Below are 14,245 nucleotides of genomic sequence, written 5' to 3' on the forward strand. Positions count from 1 at the left end.
AAGCAGGACTATGGCTGAACATCAAAAAGACTAAAGTAATGACAACAGAAGATTTATGTAACTTTAAAGTTGACAATGAGGACATTGAACTTGTCAAGGATTATCAATACCTTGGCACAGTAATTAACCAAAATGGAGGCAATAGTCAAGAAATTAGAAGAAGGCTAGGATGGGGGGTAGGGGGAACAGCTATGAGATAAATAGAAAAGGTCCTCAAATGCAAGGATGTATCACTGAACACTAAAATCAGGATCCTTCAGACCATGGTATTCCTGATCTCTATGTATGGATGTGAAAGTTGGACAGTGAAAAAAGTGGGTAAGAGAAAAATCAACTCATTTGAAATGTGGTGTTGGAGGAGAGCTTTGCGCATACCATGGACTGCAAAAAAGACAAATAATTGGATGTTAGAACAAATTGAACCAGAAGCTAAAATGATAAAACTGAGGTTATCATACTTTTGGACATATGATTCACTAGAAAAGACAATAATACTGGGAAAAACAGGAGGGAGTAGAAAAAGAGGAAGACCAAACAAGAGATGGATTGATTCCATAATGGAAGCCACAGACCTGAACTTACAAGATCTGAACAGGGTGGTTTACAACAGATGCTATTGGAGGTAGCTGATTCATAGGGTCGCCATAAGTCATAATCGACTTGAAGGCACATAACACACACAACTTAGAGGTTACCAGAGCATAGACAACAGAAGTCAAGCTATCCTTCTACTCTTCTGCCTTTTTAAAGAGTTGTAGTTTCATCTGTAATTGTATTTTAAAACAATAAAACACACTTTAAAGAAGACAAAGAAATGTGGATTCGATGTGCGCAGTGATGTATCACACAGGTAGACCTATTGTAGCACAACACACATTCACTATAATTTTTGAAGTGGCTGCCGTTTTATTACCTCATTCATTTTCTTAATTGTTCTTTTAAGACTAAAATGTCTTTCTGGCTATATATATATTTAAATATCAGCAAAATGCCACTTAAATGAAAGAGTTTTATAGTGCTATAAAGCTAATGATGCTGGGGGTGGGTGGGGAACCTTTCTGGTCACTGTCATTTTAGCACAATGCCCCCCCCCAATTAAAGATTTCTAATCTGTGCTTCTGATCAAAACAAATGTTAAACACTTAGGGTTTTTTTTTTACTTCACAGTTATTAGATCATTGTTGCTTTTCTTATGATTAGTGTATGTATTACCCACCCTTCACCATAAGGTCCCAGATAATACAGTACAATTAAGCAAATAAAACAACCTCACCCCAAAATGATAGTAATGAGCAATTACAGATAAATTAATCTCAATACTAAATAATCAATAATGTTTTTTTTTAAGAATCACTGAGAATTCTCCCTCCCCCAATGGCTTTGGAGCATCCCCACCCACAACAGCTATGTCACACCCACAAGTGTCACCAGAACATATTTATTTATTATTTAATTCATATGAAATACTGATTTATATCCCACCTTTTCTCCAAAGAGCTCAAGGTAGCGTACATGGTTCTCCCACTCCTTATTTAATCCCCTCAACAACCCTGTGAGGTAGGTTGAGAGGCAGTGACTGGCCCAAGGTCACCTAGTGAGCTTCATGGCTGAGTGGGGATTTGAACACTGGTCTCTGAGGTCCTAGTCCAACACTAACCACTACACCACAACATAGCGAGACAAACATACAGGAAAAGTGCCCGAGAGTGTGGAAAGTCAACTGCAATTCTGCTTGAAGCTTACAGTGCTTAAGAGCTGTTTCTTAGAGCTAGAAGCAGAGTATGTCTGCTAGAAGCAGAGTATGTCTGCACTATACATGGACATTCAACTTTGCCAATATAAGGAGTGATATCCTTGTAATGCTTCTTAATTTTTCATGAGGACTATTCACCCTGTCTCTCCTTAACTGGTTCCCCTAAGAATGGGAATTGGTGATAGCTAGTTCAGACCTAAACAGGCCCTAATACATGTTTTTGTTTTATTACAAAATTGCTTTCCTGCCCAAATGTATTAAATACTAGAGTCTGTTAATTATTGGAGTATAAAAGTCCAAGAAAGTGTTTGAACTTATATATTGTTGTCACTCATATAATTTTACATTCCAGTTAAAATATAGCATTAATCAAGGACAGCTAATAAGTGTATACAATACTCCTTAAACCTGACTGTATGGATACACGATATTGTAGAATTATATTTCTATTTCATCTTTACACACAAACATGAAATGTTGGGATTCTTTTGTAATTGTTTTATTTTTTGCAGTTATTTTGTAAACTATACCCTGCCCTTCAAAAATATTTTGCACTGCATTGGCTTACTGGATTACAATTTGGGGCAGATCTGGGATAGATGGTGAATAGACAGGAGGGATATAAATTTGAAGGGAGGGAAAATCATAGTCCTTTGTTTCCCACACATTGTACTTCAGGACCTCTGTATTCAGGATGGAAACCATCAGGAACATTAAACAGCAAAAAGTTACTTTTCTGCTAGGTCATCATGGTTGTTTTGCTGGAACAGAAAGGGGTGCCCTTGTTTAAGCAGGTTTCCTTCTTGTGGGCATGGCAACCTGGTAATAACTTACAGCTAGGAAACTATGAGACAGCTTTCAGATTTCCCATCTAGCGCTGTTCTATAACCCACTTTGCCTGACCCACCCACACTATAAACAAAACAGAATGGTGATCTCCCCCCTCCCCACTCCCTGGACTAAGCCTGATTAGACCAGTAGGCAGGCTATTAAATCTCAGCGGGTTAGATAACTGTGGGCAAGGCTTATGGAAAAAATGCCTACACCGACTGGAAGACTGGGACTGGATGGTTTATTTGAAGACTGCAGCGTGGATTTTGAAGGGGACCAAATGAGCAAGAATCAGAGACGTACAACAGCCCCGTTGCAGAGCCCTGTACAGACCTTCAGCCATGAAACTCACTAGGGTGAGCCTGCTGGGCCAGTCACTCTTTCTAACTTACCTTGCGGGGCTGCTGTGAAGATAAATACTAAAACATTCTAGAACAGTGTCCCTAGAACACAAATGCAGAAGCAAGAAATCTGAACTCAGTGCTTTTAGGAGAACTACTCTCTCTCTCTCTCTCTCTCTCTCTCTCTCTCTCTCTCTCTCTCTCTCTCTCACACACACACACACACACACACACACACACACACACACACACACACACACTTTATTTTTATTCAACATAGCAGGGATAGGGAATTTTTTTCAGCATAAGGGCCACATTTCTTTCTGGACAGCCTTCCAGGGGCACTTGCCTGTACTGGGCAGGGCAGAAGTGGGCAGAGCAATGAAGGTAATTTTACATTTGTAGAGTAAGCTGGTTCCTACACACACACACCTCTGTTTTCTTCATCTACGCAAGCAAGATGCATTATTAGAATTTAAGGACATATCCTAGCCAAGCAAAAGCTCTCAAACAGAATGCAAAATAGAGCCAGTATTAGTGAGTGGGGCCTGAAGAGAGTCCTGGGAGAGGCTCGGAGGGCCGCATTCTGACCCTTGGCCTGAGATTCCCTTCCCCTGCAATATAGGCTGCATGACACAGAACCTTCTCTTCAGTGTATTAATGTTTTACAAATGACTACTTATGCTGCTGAAATTCTACATCTGACATTGCATAGTGAAATTTGGATTGACAACTCATTAGAAATGTGATGTTGGAGGAGAGCTTTGCGGATACCATGGACTGCAAAAAAGACAAAGAATTGGGTGTTAGAACAAATTAAACCAGAACTATCACTAGAAGCTAAAATGATGAAACTGAGGTTATCATACTTTGGACACATCATGAGAAGACATGATTCATTAGAAAAGATAATAATGCTGGGAAAAACAGAAGGGAGTAGAAAAAGAGGAAGGCCAAACAAGAGATAGATTGATTCCATCAAGGAAGCCACAGACCTGAACTTACAAGATCTGAACAGGGTGGTTCATGACAGATGCTATTGGAGGTCGCTGATTCATAGGGTCGCCATAAGTCGCAGTCGACTTGGAGGCACATAACAACAATCCTGTTGGCATGGGTTGTGAACATTGCCCTCTTGAAGTGCTATGGTGGTGTTAGTTGCTACTAAAAGAAAACCGAAGAAAGCTAATTGAATGGGGAAATCTCTTCTCTGCTCCAAAAGCGATAACCAGCTAATTCCTGCGCATGACTTTGGCAGCTAACAAACCTGAGGAGCCTAGGAAACTGTCTTATCCCAAGTCAGACCATTGGTCCTTGCAGCTCAGTACTGTGTGCACCAGCCTTCCCCCAACCTGGTGCCATCCAGATGCACAACTTGACTACAACTCCCATTATCCCTAATAATTGGCAGTGCAGCTGATGGGAGCTGTAGCCAAAAACATGTGGAGGACACCAGGTTGGGGAAAGCTAGTCTACACTGACTGGCAGCAGCTCTCCAAGTGTCTCCCCCAGCCCTACCTGGAGATGCCAAGAACTGGATCTGGGACCTTCTGCGTGCAACGCCTGCCACTGCGCTAGGGCCCGCCCCGTCTTAAAGATACCTGAAAGTCAGACAGATAAACCGATGAATGCAGACGAATTCCTGATGTCGACGTAAGGGGGAATCACTGAGCCAAGGAGGCATAGTGAGAGGCGGCAGCAGAGAGGAGCCCAGAGCTGGCCAGAGGCCAAGAACGGGGTTAACAAGTTTCGAAATTAGGGGTGGGGAGGGCAACTTTTGGTTTTGCTTTCCCCCCCCCCGGCCCATATAACCACTCTCAGTAGCTCCGGTGGATCCACCTTCTTTAGAGCCGCGATCCTTTGTGTGCGGACTTGGAAGTGATGCCCCACTGATTCCCCAGGGACGTGCTTTCAGGTAAGCCGGCGCGAAGCGTGCCAGAGCCTTGGCAGGCGCTCTCCTCCGTGCCTGACGCATTCTTCTGCGCCCACCGCGACGAAGCGGCGACCTCCGCGCTAACCTCGCCGTGGAATGACAACAAACACAAGGGCGACGAGCCTTTCTTCTTCGCCCTGCCCTGCCGGAGCCTGGGCCTCCCTTGCTGGGACAACCCTGCGCCCACGTAGGGAGGCGAGTGAAACTGGAGGCGCCGCGTCCTCGCCTCCCGGCGGTTTCTTGGCTCTGACAATCAGGTCGAGCAATTGGGTGCCTGCGCGCCTCCGATCTTCCCGCCGCGACCGGCCAAACAAACTTGTGCAGAAAAACATCAGAGCCCGTTTCCCTCTTGTCCACAGCGCCCTTTTCTCTTGTTTGAGCGCAGTGAGAATTTCTCTCCCTTCTCCTCTCCCATTCTTCTACCCCTTTTTTCCAGCATCTCGAGCATCCTGCCCTTGGGGGTTGCCGTCCTCCCTCTTCCTCGCCCTCTTCCTCGCCTTCATCCTCCCCCAAATTCGTGTTCAGGCCCTTGGCTTTTCCGTCGCACTCCGACTGTGCGCGTGAATCATAGAATCATAGAATAGTAGAGTGGGAAGGGGCCTACAAGGCCATCGAGTCCAACCCCCTGTGAAGGTGGACTCGCGCTCTCTGCAAGCAAGAGGGAGCGGATGAATTAGAATCTCTTAGCCATTCTTTCTTCCGGAGGGCAGTTCTAAGTATTTGTTCTGCGTTGGGTGTTGCAGCACTTATTGAGCATCCCACCTTCGATATTCAAGCAAATGTTGCTTATGTTCAAACTAAGGATTGTTTTCATGTTCCACACCCTGTTCCCCAGCTGGCCTGCACTTTCTTTCAACCTCAGTTACCTTCTTGAAATGGAAAATGGACTGCCTTCAAGTCCATCCTGACTTATGGCGACCCGATGAATAGGGATTTCATGGTAAGCAGTATTCAGAGGGGGTTTACCATTGTGTCCCTCTGAGGCTCCCTCTGAGGCTATTGCCACAGCTGCACAAGCCAGCCCCTTCCTTGTCCGCAACTGCCAGGTGGGGGGCAACTGGGCTCCTTGGGACTATGCAGCTTGCCCACGCCTGCACAGATGGCAGGGCACATAACCCCTGAGCCGCTCACTGTGGGGTGATCTTTAGCTGGCCCTTGACACCCAGGAGACACAAGCGGGGGATTTGAACTCACAGACTCTGGACTCCCAGCCAGGCTCTCCGTGCTATTTTAATGTATCTGGTGGAGATGACTTGTCTACAAATGTCCCCCCACACACACACACACATTAAGGTGCCTCAGTACTCTCTGGGTGTTTCTGCACAATAACTGAAATCTGCTCCAACTGTTTTTGTTTTTTGTTTGGTCATTGCAACAAAAGTGCAATATTTCATCATCTCAGAATAGGGTTTCAGGTGGATTGCTGTAATGTGTTGTAATGTGGGACTGCCCTTGAAGATGATTTGGAAGCTTCAGTTGGTGCAGAATTGGTACAGTCTGGTGGGATAATATAGCACCAATTCTGACAGATGCTCATTTGCTTCTGAGCTCAGTTCAGGGTGCTCTTGCTTCCCTTTAAAGCCCTAAATGTCTTGGAACAAAAATGCCTGAAGGAGAGCTCCTTCCTATATCAATTTCCCCATGTCTTAAGACCCTCATGGCAGGATCTTCACCATGTTCCGTTCCTGGATGAAGTTTGTTATGTGGCAAGGAGGGATAGAGGCTTCTGTGCAGAGTGCCCTCCTTGTTGGGGTACCACTGCCACGATTATTACTATCATGTTGGCAACAAGTCAAAAACCATCGAATTGCTCAGGCATTTTAAAGTTCAAAATTATATGGCATCTAGTCTCCCCTGCTTGTTTTTGAATTGCCTCTGTTTTCATTTATGTTTATCTTGTTTTATTGTTAATTGTACTATATTTGTTTGGTTTATTTTTATCTTTGTTTACCATCCTGGTATCTCTGTAGAAGGGTGGCCAAGAAGCATTTGCAAGCCAATAAATAAAGGAGGGGATGTCCTCGCTGCCTGATTGCCACTTCTAACTTTATAACAAATTAATCAGTACCCGCCTGGTGCCAGCCTTGTGCTACTTAGTATGGGAGCTGATGTGCCTCAGTGGTAGAGCAACTGCCATGCATGCAGAAGGTCCCAGGTTCAATTTCCTGGCATCTCTGGGTAAGGTTGGGGGAGACTCCTGCCCCAAACCCTAGAAGCATAATTGCCAGTCAGGGTAGACTATGCTGAGCTGGATAGACCAATAGTCTGACTCGGTATAAGGCAATTTCTTATGTCCATACTGTCAGTTGTGCCCTGGAAGAACACACAGTAACATTGCATACTTGAGGAACCTGTAGGGCAACACTTATCTCACTAGTAAGTTCCATTCAGGTCAAGGAGAATTATTCCAAGACATAAGATGAAAGCAAATTAACTAGACACGTGCTAAAAATGAAGTAAGCAATAAATAATCCCAAAACGTCCAGTAAATTAAAGTAAAACAATGAGTATTGTTGCCTTTCTCTCCAAAAGGAAGAAAATGGCTTGACATGACTGGAGCAATAAAAATATATTTAAAGGAAAGTCAGAAAATCAATGTGTGCATTCAGCAATGTGCTATATGTGTGCCACACAAGCATACGTAGGTCATACATAGAAAATGGCATGCAGGATCTCTACTTTATTCACATGTGTATGGGTATCTTATGACACAAATCTAGAGTGTGTGTACATGTGCACAAGATGTGTGCCATGTATCCTCATGCCTGTACACAGAGGCTGTCACATGGGCTGCAAACAGTAGTGGCTGTTGCAGTGCCACAGGGTTGCCCTCCTGACAGTGATGTCACTGCCACTTACGGGAATAGGCAGGGCAGCAGGAAGGTCGGGGCTGTGTGGGCATACCAGCAGAGCCAATCCAACACTCCCACTGGTGCCATCAGAGCTGTGGAGTTGGAGTTGTGGAGTTGGAGTCGGAAGCAATTTTGGGTGGAGTCGGAGTTGGTAGAAATGTACTGACTCCAACTCCGGCTTCAAAATAAATTTTGATTGACAATTTTTAAAAAAATATAAATTCAAAATGTCAAAGAAGCTTCCCATGAAGTCAGCTGTAGTTGAGCCTTTCACCATAACTCAAGATGGAAAACATTTTGTGTGTCAGTGTATGACACAGGACCCAGATGAAGGCTGTGATGCCAAGGTCAGCGCATATTCAGGCAGCGATAAAAATGCTCCTACAAGAGCTTCCAAAATTTAAAAAGACATTTACAGCACTTTCCAGGGCTGTGGAGTCGGAGTCAAACAGCAGAAAAATAGAGGAGTCTTGAGTCGAAGGTTTGGGGTACCGACTCCACAGCCCTGGGTGCCATAGTCCAGCTCCAACCTCACTGCCACCCTGTCCCATCCACATGCCATTCTGGTAAGCGTCAGTGATGCCTGTGTCAGGAGGGGCAGCTCTGTGGCACCACTACACCTGCAACATTTCACTGGTGGTATTAATTGAGATGCCCTCAGATTAATAGGTTAGCAGGTATTTAGAAAACATTGTTTCTAAGCAAATTACAGATGGCAAAGCACCATCTATTTTCTTTTTTTTTCCTCATCGTTTTTGCCCTTAGAGGAGGCATTCTACCCTATGTAAGATTATGCCTGCTATGTGTTCCATTTCCCCAGCTTAAAAAGGCTTCACACAAGCTCCAAGGCAGCAATGGGGAACCTCTGGCCTGTGGGCCTAATTAGGCCCAACAGGTCTCCCCATTTGGCCTGTGAAGCCATCTTGGCCCAGCCACATTCACTACCCCTACATCTGATGTCATATATGGCATCGGGTGTGGGGCAAGTAAAAGACACAGCTGGAACAAAGGAGGTTTGCAGGCACCATCAGTCAGCTTTTCAGTGACACCTGCAAAACCCCATCCAGAGGGCTTTGCAAGTGGTGGGAACCAGCTGATCATCAGAGCTTCCATGCACAGTGTTATGCAAAAATAGGTCACCTGACTTCATTGTGACATCAGGTGATTGATAGATGGGTGGCCCACTGGGAGTGGGGTGGGGATAAGGATCCTGCCCACCAGCCGGATCCAGCTTCTACTGCTCCTCTAATTGAACTGTTGCTTCAACAGTGAAACACTCAGACTGAAAGCTCCTCTTCTTCCCAGCTTTCAGCTAGGCTCTGATCAGGGCTAGTACTTTCTTCCAAGTATTGTCACATGGAGCTAGACAGCTTTGCCAGCAACACTAAAACTGCTGCCTGATCCACCGTACTCCTGTGGCGTGGCGTGGGGTAGGAGTCTGGGAACCAGCCAAGAACCCAGTCAGCTGGTGTGGAGACCTCCCTCCAGTCCTTGGATGTCCGGATCTGACAGCTTCTCAGAGTCACTGGTGGTGCAGAGATCTGTGAGGTGTGGGAAGAGTCCTGCTCCCCCTCCTCTTCTTTCAAGGAAATCCCAGCTTCCAAGCCTAGGTGTGCATGACATTACAGTAACGGAAGCATTCTTTTTTGCTTCAGAGCCATAACTGATACAATATACAAAATTGATGCAAATTTAATCAATTGCTTGCCACTAATACTCATACCTTTACCCAACTAAAATGTCTTATAATGGGTGACAGCCCTATCATAGGAGCTCAGTCTCCAGCTGTATGTGGTCTGGGCAGAAAGTGGAATGTGGGTTGGATATTCATGCCTAGGGCCAGTTAGACATTGTGGAAGAAGCCTGGCTTATCCCCTTGCCTGGCTGATATGAATAAACAGAGGGCACTGCTTTTTCATAACTGATACATGAAGATTCAAAACAGCATCCTAAAAGGGATCAAAATGGAATGCTGCAGGAACATCTGTGGCATGAAAGTGAAACAGATAATTGCGTAAATCAGCTGTAGCATAGGGTCTCACTTAATTTTCCGCCTGACATCTGTGTGATACAAGCCCCGGCCATGCATGGGCAGGACTTAAGTGAAGCAGAAGAGAACAAGTGGGAACTCAGAATCCTATTGGGGATTCCAGTACCATCAGGGTCAGCTCTACCATTAGACAGAGTGAGGCAGCCGTCTCAGGCAGTATATTTTGGCTGTCATGGAAGGGCAGCCAATCATTATTTATTTTGTTATTGTTGCATTTTACTGCCAGAGAAGGGGAGAGATACCTGTGGGATTATCTACTTCAGACGCCAGTATAATTTGGCTGGCTTTTAGTATTATGCACCTTGACTTGGTGCGGGGACAGGGTGCCATTTGCTGTTCTGAGTCAAGCTGCAAAATGTCTTGTGCCAGCCCTGAGTACCATCCTATTTTACCTCAGAGGGAGGAGGAGGGGAGACAACTAAGTTCCAGTTCTCTAGGTAAACCAGTAGGTCCTGCTAATGAAGAAAAATCAGATTATTTGCTCTAGGATTTGTTTCAGATTGATCAGCTTCCCCAACAGCAGTTCATGCCTCCTGTTATCTTATTTTCCTTACATAAGACCAGAAATACATTTTGCTGTCTTAGCCAGCAACATTATGTGTAAAAATAATATAATACCAGTGTCCCTTAAGCACAATGAGAATTTAAGTGTTTGACGTAGAGCTGAACTGAAATTTCTCAAAAGACATTTTTTTCTGAGATCATTTCGGAGATTTTTCATTTCCTCACCCCCTGGGGAAAAACACACACACCTTTTCCTCCGAATAGTCTCCATCATTGCCCCAACCCCCACAATGCTCTGTAATGATGCTAGGGCATTGTGAAGGATGCAAAATGGTGGCCAGGCTGTCAGTGCAGTTTGCAGCAGCAGCAAACAAAAAGAAAACAAGTCTCCTGCCACCATTGCTAATGGTGAGCCCCACCCTGAAAACTGTTAAGAGAATTTATCTTCCCCTTGTAGAAATTGGTGAAATGGTTCCCTCAATTTCTCTGCTCACAAATAGGGTTGGGAATTTTTTTAGAGGCCATTTGTGCACAGCTCGTTTGAAGAATCATCTAAAATGGGGTCCCATCCACCTGTAGTATGTCCCTTGTATCCTGTAGATCAGAAGTAGCCAGTGTGGTGCCCACGGATGCAATGGCACTCTTGAGGTCTTCCCCTGGTGTCCATGAAACCTCTGAGTTTCCAGCACTACTCACTGCCCCCTTGATCATGTGGTGGTTATGTTTTGACTCCCTGGGCAAGTACATAAAGCTAAAGGAGGAAGTTAGAAGAGTGGCACTTTCTCACTTTCTATTTCAGCTCTATGCACTTGCCAAGGCTGAATCATTCTGTTGGACTTTTACCAAAATCCCTTGGAAAACCAAAGTATGTGTGCACACATTTTCTCTTTTTTTGGACTGAGGGGCTGATCTGGGGAATGGTTGAGAGAAGTCACCAAAGCGGGTGTCACCCACAGCACTCACTCCAAAACCCTGATGTGCCCACAGCAGGCTTAAAGACATCGGCAATCCCTGCTGTAGATCCTAAACTGGCTAGGGTGCCTCAGGGAAAGATAGGCTAGGAATGTAGCTCAGGTAAACATTTGCTGCCAGTGGGGTGTTCAGTATACATTGACACAACTGTATACATTTCTTAAGTGTCACAGCTAAGATTGTGAGCTATGAGCTCAGAAGTCTCTGAGGTTTTTCAACTATGGTGGAATGCTTGAGGGCCCTTGGGTTCAATATATGCAAAGGGTTGTTGTGAGGATAAAATAGAGGAATGGAGAACCATGTAAGGCTACCACCTGGAGAAAGGGCTGGATGCGCATATCATACTAAATAAAAATATTGTGCTGCAGGTAGAATACCTTTCTGCACAGGTGACACCACAGATGAAGCCAGAAACACCGACGCCCATCCAACCTTCTCAGGGGGCCATTAGCGGATTAAAAAACAAGCACCACATCGGGGATATTCGCTCATTCCCAAAGGGCGCTACCTTCGTTCACGCGTTCCAACTAAGCGCCGCTTTCGGGCGTCTCGCTTGCGGGAAGCTGCTCCGCAGCGGGAATAACGCGTGTGCGTGCCAAGTGCCCTTCGCGAGTCTGGGGAGCGGGTGGGAGGATCTTCTATGCCGATAAGGGGTGTGTGTGTATGTCTGCCCGCGGAGGGGAGGGGGGGTTGCTGGCTCGCCGCCGAGCCTTCCCATCCACAGCTCCTCAGCAAGCAAACTAGGAGTCCCCTAGCCGTGGTAGTGGCGGGAGAAAACCGGGGACACATTTCCCTCAGCAGCGGGGAAAAGAGCCCGGCGGGGCGAGGCAGCGCTCGCTCGCTCTCCCTTTCTCCCAGGAAGCTGCTCCTGCCGCCGCCGCCCTTCTTGTTAAAAAGTCTCCGCTCAACCCAAAGTGGAGACACGAGGGGAAAGGCGGGCGGCAGCGGCGACCTTCGGCCTGCCTGTCCCTTTCCCGCCACCTAGAGCAGCATGAGGAGGGGCTGCCTGGCGGCGGCGGCTGCTGGCGTCGGAGAAGGAGGGAAGGGACGCAGCCGAAGCCGAAGAAAAGGCGGCCGGAGAAGGCAGCTCGCTCCTCGTGCCGCTGCTCTCTGAGGGGGCCGCCGCCACCCGGCGCTCCTCGCCTTTCCCTGTTGCTGCAGTTGCCGCCGCCTTCTCCGCTCTGGGCGCGTGTCTCTCTCCGCCTGCGACTCCTTCCTTCCAGGGGGCGCCTCCTGCTCTCGCCGCCGCGCTGCATGGGGCGCGAGCGCTTGGCGCTTTCCAGATATGGTCAAGGAGGCGTCGGGGGTGGAGGTGGCGATGCCGGCCGCGTCGGGCTCTCTGTGAACACCGGCACCCGCGGCGGGGGGCCCGGCGGCAGGAAGAAGAGGAGGACGGGGTGAAGGAAGGCGGCGGCGGCGACGGACGACGAGCAGCGCTTGCCTGCTGCTTACAGCCAGCCAGCCAGGGAGCAGCGGGCGAGCAAGTCTGTCGGCAGGTAGGTAGCAGGGGAGGGAAGCAGGCAGGCAGGCAGGCACAGCGGAGGGGGGGGGAGAGGAAGAGCTTTGTGTGACCCGGCGGCAAGGCTTGCTCGGTCGCTAGGAGGAACCCGGTAGGAGCCTCAGCCGCCCCACAGGATGGGGAATGGATGTGGATGCATGGAGGAAACGGGAGGGTGGAGGGGAGCGATGGTCGCTCGCTTCGCGGCTGGCTGGTGGGCAGCCATCACACGCAGCCCCCGGTGCTGCTGTGCAGAGCGTATCCGCAACCATTGCAGTTGCGTGTGTGTGTGTGTGTGTGTGCGCGCGCGAGCGAGCGCGTGTAAAATGTGCCTTCGCTCTCGCGGGGAGTGAACCACTAGCGTAAACAGCCGGCTTGCGTGGCGTGGGACAAGAAGAGGCACTGGGCGTGAAAGCCTTGGAAGCCCCCGGCGATGTATAGTGGCCCCTGGGCGGACATGGCACCGTTTTGTGGGGCTGCATTAGCTGCCCTGGGACGAGCTTCTCCAGATGAGACGGTGGTTGTGGAGATGCCCTTCCTTGGAGGTGCTCAGAAGCTCAGAAGAATGAGAGATGGGCGGGGGGGGGAGCTAGGCGAGCATCGGGCATGGATGCTTAGATACGGCCTTTCGTGAGTGTGTGTGTGTTGCACGCCTCTCTCTGCAGACACACCCACTTCCCCACCCATTGCTACCTGGGCCACTTCCTAGGAACCTCGTGTTGCTTGGAGGGGTCTCCCCAGCCGCCGAGGGAGGGCCTGTTGCTGCAGAGGAGGTAACCCCCCTCACACACACACGCCATAAAAATAAATGCGAGCATTGGAGGGGATTTTAATTTGGCGGGGAGGGGAGAAAAGAGGCTCGAAGGATGCTCCTGCGGCGGGGCCCTTTGGCGCGTTCGCTCCGTTGACAGCGCCGCAGCCGGGCTGATGAATGGCTTGGAGCGAGATTCGTATTTCCCTCTTCCGACAAGGGGAGGGAGAGAAGCTAGCAAGGGTGGTTTTGGGTGTGTGTGTGTATGTGTTTTAAGGGGAAAGCAGTAATGCCCATCTCATACATCCAGGGAGAGCGCACCTTTCTCCTGCAATACATTGGAGACAGACGTGCAGGTTTTGCCAGTGACTGGAGGGTCTGCCTACTCAGATGGTATCAGAAGGAGTTTTCCTTTGGCTTTTAACTGCAGTTTCTAGGCGAACTCTGTAGGAATCATCATCATCTACTTAGCAGCCGATCTGGTCAGGATGGCTGTAGAGTGAGGAGGAAAAGCAGAGGATCTGCAGAGGAAGGTTCTGTGTGTGTGTATACTATACAGTCCAGGAAAGAAACTAGAGTTTGCATGGACACAGAGAGATCGTAGCTTGAAAACTGTTGTGGTTCTGGCATTTTATTTCACCAATAAAAGACAGCCGACGAATGGTCTGATTCCCTCAAAGGTGTGTGGGGAGGGGACTGTTGTGGAAAATGTTGATCAAGTAGGTATAAGCAGAGGCTATCAGGATTCAGGTATCGTTTT

The 14,245-nt window shown here is 47.8% G+C and overlaps 1 protein-coding gene across 4 annotated transcripts in view; it reads left to right on the forward strand.

Annotated features, from left to right (window-relative positions):
* SLC8A1 (solute carrier family 8 member A1) overlaps window positions 1-14,245 on the forward strand; it is a 400,022-nt gene that overhangs the window by 40,831 nt on the left and 344,946 nt on the right. Inside the window, exon 1 of one of the 4 annotated variants that reach the window (XM_061625554.1) lies at window positions 4,671-4,840. The exons of 1 other annotated variant lie outside the window; for it this stretch is intronic. The gene's annotated coding sequence lies outside the window, so the exon portion shown is untranslated. Of the gene's footprint in view, window positions 1-4,670; window positions 4,841-12,558; window positions 12,733-14,245 lie in introns of those variants that run through there. 2 more of the 4 variants (XM_061625557.1, XM_061625551.1) reach the window with 2 other exon arrangements.

The sequence above is a fragment of the Rhineura floridana genome, chromosome 4 (assembly GCF_030035675.1).
Source record: "Rhineura floridana isolate rRhiFlo1 chromosome 4, rRhiFlo1.hap2, whole genome shotgun sequence".
NCBI lineage: Eukaryota > Metazoa > Chordata > Lepidosauria > Squamata > Rhineuridae > Rhineura > Rhineura floridana.